This window comes from Takifugu flavidus, chromosome 1 (genome assembly GCF_003711565.1).
Source record: "Takifugu flavidus isolate HTHZ2018 chromosome 1, ASM371156v2, whole genome shotgun sequence".
Lineage (NCBI taxonomy): Eukaryota > Metazoa > Chordata > Actinopteri > Tetraodontiformes > Tetraodontidae > Takifugu > Takifugu flavidus.
This window is the reverse complement of record NC_079520.1, coordinates 17,311,280-17,317,279: the sequence shown is the minus strand read 5'-3', so window position 1 is coordinate 17,317,279 and position 6,000 is coordinate 17,311,280.

Here is a 6,000-nt window from a genome sequence, read left to right as displayed (position 1 = left end):
CGCTGCTTCCGCTGTGCTCCAGACTCAGTGTTAAACTAACGCATTCTAAAGATAGAAACGCACAAAAGTCACAGCCAGTGGCACCAAACAAAACTTAGATACGCCTTAAATATCTCAGTTACGTTAAGTTAAAAACTACCTCATTATTTTGCCAGGTTCACCTTAATATCTGTAAAGTGTAAAACCATAAATCCGGAATGTGAAATGCTTATAAAGATCCACAACACATACTTTATCCTTTTCATTTAAAATACAGCAGAGTCCCTGAATAAATATTCATTTATTCTGGAAACTGCCTAAACTGTCCCTTTGTAATGTCAAATACTCAACAATAAATACAACTTACTTTATATGCATGACTAATTTAAGGAAATGGGGAAGATTCTGCCAGAACAAACCCCTGTACACAATGCTGAACATTTTTTGTGACATATGATTTTAATAAATTCTGCTGTCAAACAGAACTTGTTCTGAAAGAACCTTCAAATTCAGTCTGTACGTACTATGGCCTAGTCTTTCTGCAGATGGGTTTGAGCCCACAGGTGGATGCTGGGAACTTAAAGTATAGGAGCAAACCCTGTGGAGAAGTGTTGGCGGAGGAAATGGAGGTCAGGCTGCCTGATACGCAGCTGCAGCGAGCTGGTGCGCATCCCTCCATTTCCTGTTCAACTCCAAATCAGGGTAAACGAGTACCTGGGGAAAACCCGCATGGGTACAAAGAAAACATGTACATTCCACATGGAAAGACAGAGTTGGAAGTGAACCCAGAACCTTCTGCTCTGACACAGCTTCGACCTGATTTTGGTGGAGGAAACAGAAAAAAAGCTTATGTAGTTATGATTCTCAGCTGAAGTTAATTCAGTTTACAGGTTTACATCAAGATTGTCTACAAGTGCTTTAAAAAATCCCAGAGTTCCATCCAAGAGTGTGACAAAGATCTCCCTTTTAACACGAATCCTCAAGCAGGGCCAGGCTAACTGGTTTCAGAGTGTGTGAGGAGACCTGAGCCATGGAGACGAGCCACATCGAGAAGAGGTCAACTCCCAAACCTGCCCGCTGTGAGAACTTAACTCTATAAACAACCCAAAGGCACCCGTGCAGTCAGCTTGCTCTTCTGTCTCTTCTTTCACAGATGAGTTACAGTCTCTTGATAGTATTTCCAGATTCTCAAAGCAGTAGAAAAGGAAGTAGGAAGCTTAGGTGGCCGTTCCTGGCGCTCCTGCCCCGGGGCTTCGGGGTTGTCAGCAGAAATGAATCGATTGTTCCATCCGGACCTGATTGGTCACCACCTTAGGAGTATTATTCACGGCTGACAGTGAACCAATGATGAAAATCATCAAGGCTGATTTAGGAACACCGAGTGGTGCTCATCCACCAGCGGCTCTGTGCGGGTCATCACGGTGCGAGCCTCGCCGCGGCACATTAAATCACCGCTGCCTAATGACGTGTGCAAATTTAATCATGTAGAAGGTGGTTCGGTTCGCCGGGTCAACATGACGCGGGTCCCATCACGTTGGCGTCCCCCGGTAACGGTTGGGCGACAGCAAGCTACAGCGTAACACAGCCCGACTGTGATTGATTATCAGAGATCACTAACGAGCGGCGGCCACGCGTTAGCCCTCGGGGGACTCGGCGCATTCATTAAAAGCCAACTGATTGGCTGATTTGTTGATGTTAAGGTAAGCGAACCTGTGATGCCCAACCTTATTTACACACGGCTCGCTGGTCATGGCGGTTTATTTATTCAGGACTTTGCTTTAAAAAACACAAACTTGCGGTGGTAACAAAGCAGCTTAGTGTGTGTGCGTTGGCCTGTTTGCTCGTGTGCAGGACTGTGCTAAATTATTTTTCTGGCATCTCCTCACACTATACTTGCATTTTCATACTTATCTATACATTCTGCTATTCATGCGTCCATCCGTGTGTCTTTTATCCTAGGTTGCCAAGGCGACGGGGCCACACAGGGGTCCGGTTTATCCTGGGAGATTCGCATTGCTTGCGGCCACCTGGAAAATGCAGTCCTGCTGTGTGTGACCACAATAAGCTGCATATCCACCTCCGGTGTTCTGCCAAGTTCGTCATCCCTGACAGTGAATCAGCCGAGTGCCGACCTTCAGAAAACAACTGTGCCAACCTGAGGACGTCCTCCACAGGTTTATTACTCAAAATCCTGTGCAGGCTTTCTTTCACCTGTGGAAAATGTCATTTAACTAAAGGGAATTATTCCCACTGGTTTGGAGAGGACTGATCATTTACAGACACACAGAGTAGGAGTAAGACCACCCTGTGCACCCCCCACTGTGGGTTGGACATCTGTGTCAGGTTTGATCTGACGCACACACACACACACACACACACACACACACACACACACACACACACACACACACACACACACACACGCACACACACACACACACACACACACACCCCTCACAGCTTTATAAGAACTATTCAGAAACATTGTGGAAGTTTGTTATTTTAGGATTTATTCCAAATTTCATCCCTGGGTTTAAGGATGGTCTGTATTTATATTCAAAGGTTACGCAGTGAGAAATTTCCAGTAAGCAAATGAAGTGGAATTAAAGTGATTCATTGTTTTAACTTGCAGATAATCAAACATACTTTTGATGCCTGTCATCACTGAGCACCTCAACATCTCAGATGGCGTTCCAATCAATGCATAGTAATTATGGGGTTATTGCTTATTCTGTCCTGCTACTGCCTTAATTTCCAGTGTGTGTGTGTGTGTGTGTGTGTGTGTGTGTGGGGGGGGGGGTACATGATCCTGAGGGATTTGATTGTCTTCACAACTGTGATCTATAGTGTTGAAGTTATGTTATGATTTCTGCCTCATATGCGGTCCGTCAGCTGTGCACAGGAAAGTGGGTCAGAGATCCAAGAACACACAGCTGGACTCAACCAGGGCTCGTGCGCGTGCGCGCACACACACACACACACACACACACACACACACACACACACCATCATGATGGGTAGCTGCTTAGTCCATCAGGGAAATCGATCAACCGGAAGAGAAACACTGGTTGTGATGAGGACTCTGCATGGGTGTTATTAGGGATAAAATGGCGAGCAGAGTGTAGCAGGTTTGCGGCCCCGCTGAGGTAAAGTGGTCTGCCACTGCTGTTTCTTTGTCTGTTGTATTATGCCTGCGTTGCCATCCGCTTCGATCAGTCGATCATTATTAAAAGACAGCAGCTCTGAAATGCGAGGATCGTTGTCACTGCAGTGAGTCGCAGCCACGTCAGCCTATTAAAGCTCTACAGACGTATGTGTTTTCATCACATATGCCCTGACTGTATTTATAGTAGCTGTTCGGAGCAGGTGCCAAAACCCAGTCTGCTGCAGACAGATGGCACCAACACGCTCAGCAGCTTTTTCACTAGTGTGCCACACAGAGAACAAACTGATGGAGGAATGAACAATGCTGAAGAAATGACGTCAGCAGAGAGAATAGATGCAATGAGGGCAGCCAATCAGATTACTGAGAAGATGAATATCTGAATTAGGGTTTGAGTCACACGTGGGTCACTTCGCCTGGTTTTCCGGCAGCGTGTTTGAGTTTATGCTAATGAAAGTTCACGCACATCCTTCTGGAGCTGCATCAAAACCCACTTCCTGTAATTTCCAATGATTCTGATCGTCTGAGTCTGGTCTCACAGCCTTTTGAATCAGGTCACAACACTTTTTCTGCAATCACCAGATTTTGCGAAATTTCTGTTGAACCGAGAAAGTATTAATATCATATCTCGCACATTTCTCTAATGCAGGATCGTCTCTCATTTCCCACTCTTCCATTTCCCACATTTCCTCTCGCTCGCAGACGTCCATCCTTCCCCTCTTTAACCTCCACTCTCAATTTCCTAGCCTAATCAATTCCAATTTCTTTCCATCTTACTCCTCTTTCTCTTTATGGTTGGAGGTCCATTACGAAAAGCACTCACCCACCCACCCGCGATCGTTAAGCAGTCTGACGGAGTTACGCCGAAGGAATGACGCAGACAAGTTCTTGAGAGTAGGTGGTGCCGAGCCAGTGGGAACAGAAAAGAGGGAAGTTGCAAAAACTAAATGAGACATAGCGAGGAGGGTCGGGAAAAGAGGAAATGAAGAGCGAGGGGTGACGATGGCAAAGCTAATGACAATTTAAATCACCAGGCGAGTGTTTCTGTATCAGGAGTCTCTTCTCTTCCCCATAAACATGCCATATGACAATGGCATCCATTGAATCCTAATCGGGGATTTTCCCAAACACAAAAGCAAAAGGACAAACAAGCAAATTGCCAGTGTTGCAAGTTCAAGCCAAAATATAGGATTCAAAGTCAAATGAACCCCTTCAAGTCACTTATTTCACAAAACATCTGCACTTTCAGACCTTTAACAAAGGTAGTGTGATGTGAATTCCATGTTTCAGGCTTTCCCTGTGCAGCCAAATCCTGCAGCCTGGCCCTCCGCAGGGGGCAATACAGGGACAGGGTCATAGGGTTGTACACACATGGCAAATTGTTTTCGTTAGCTAACCAATGAAAGCTCAACTGCAGCGCTGGCTAGCAGTCTTTGACTGCCTTTCAGTGTCGGTGATGTAAAATGAAATTCGCTGATGCAGATGAAACAGGTTCTTACACAATGAGGCACAGCTCTCCATAAATCCCCGCTGTTGCGTGGGTGATTTATCCTGACAAACCACCCTTTTCTTGTCATCATACGGTAGCAAGGAGGCCATTTGTATCGCTGTTGTAGGAATATTGATTGTAAGGTTGTTGCAGTCGCAGAGTGAAGGGGTGAGTCGGCGTGGTTTACTGTGCTTAAGCACCAGCACTTGGCTACTGTTTGTATGATCTGCCTTTGGAGGACCAAAGAGTCACTATGAGCATCGTGTTAAAGGCGCTGCACGTGTGAATGTTAATTCCAAGGGTGCACGGAGGATACAGCCAGACGCTATGCACCTAAAATAAATTACCATTGTGGGTTTCTTGACAAAATACCGAGTTCCTCCAGATATGCAAGCCTGGTGGTGGTTCCAACAACACGTGGCCATACCAGGTCAGTTCTGGTTGTAAAGCTTCCAGGTCAGTGTAATATGAGCCAAAGTTGACTCAACACCGAACATTTAATGAAATCGAACTCCTGCAGGAATTGGTTGCATGTAAATGCACCTACTGACAGGATGAATGAATCCACACAGGCACTGGTCCGGAGGCCTGGAGTTCTGTGTCAAACCCTGTTTCTATCAGCATGTCGGAGCTCAACGACAGCAAAGGGAAAACAAGGCTTTTAAAGCAGGCAAAGAATAACTTATTCACAAGAGACAGCATTTTTGTGAAGAAAATACCGTCAATTATGTTTCATTTAGAAAAGGATTATGTGATTCCAACAAGAAAACAGATAAAAACACACCATGCACTACATTCACAAAAGGCGACATCATGTATAATTATGTGAAAAAACAACCTCCTGATGCATCTGATTGCACCACTTAATCTTCCATTTTTCATTGCTTGGACTCAACCTCCCTCCTCACCAACCCAGATTTCAGTTTAAAATAGGCTTGGTTTCCACACAAAAACTGATTGTGAAACAATTAAAGGCAAAACTGAAATCATAAACCCCACATCAGCTCACTATCGGCCAACTCATCTCCCAGCCTTAGGGGCTTTAGTCAGGGGGTGTCTTTCTGTATCAACTGATGGACGTATTTTCCAGACAACAATGTCACCCCAGACATTTCAAACAATATCAAGAGTCATGAGACAGACGAGCGAAAGCTGACAGAGTAGCTCCCCTCTGGGACGTCTGGGCTGCAGGTTGTTGCCCCTTTCTGTGGAAAATACCCCTTCATGCCCAGTATGCCTGGCAAATATGACACAAAAACCCACACGTATTTATAAATCTACGTGGGAAAATCTGTGCCGACCTTGGACAACAACTTGCCAGTAGGAAAAGTGACCATTTAGGGAATGTTTTTGAGGAGCTCAAGCTGCA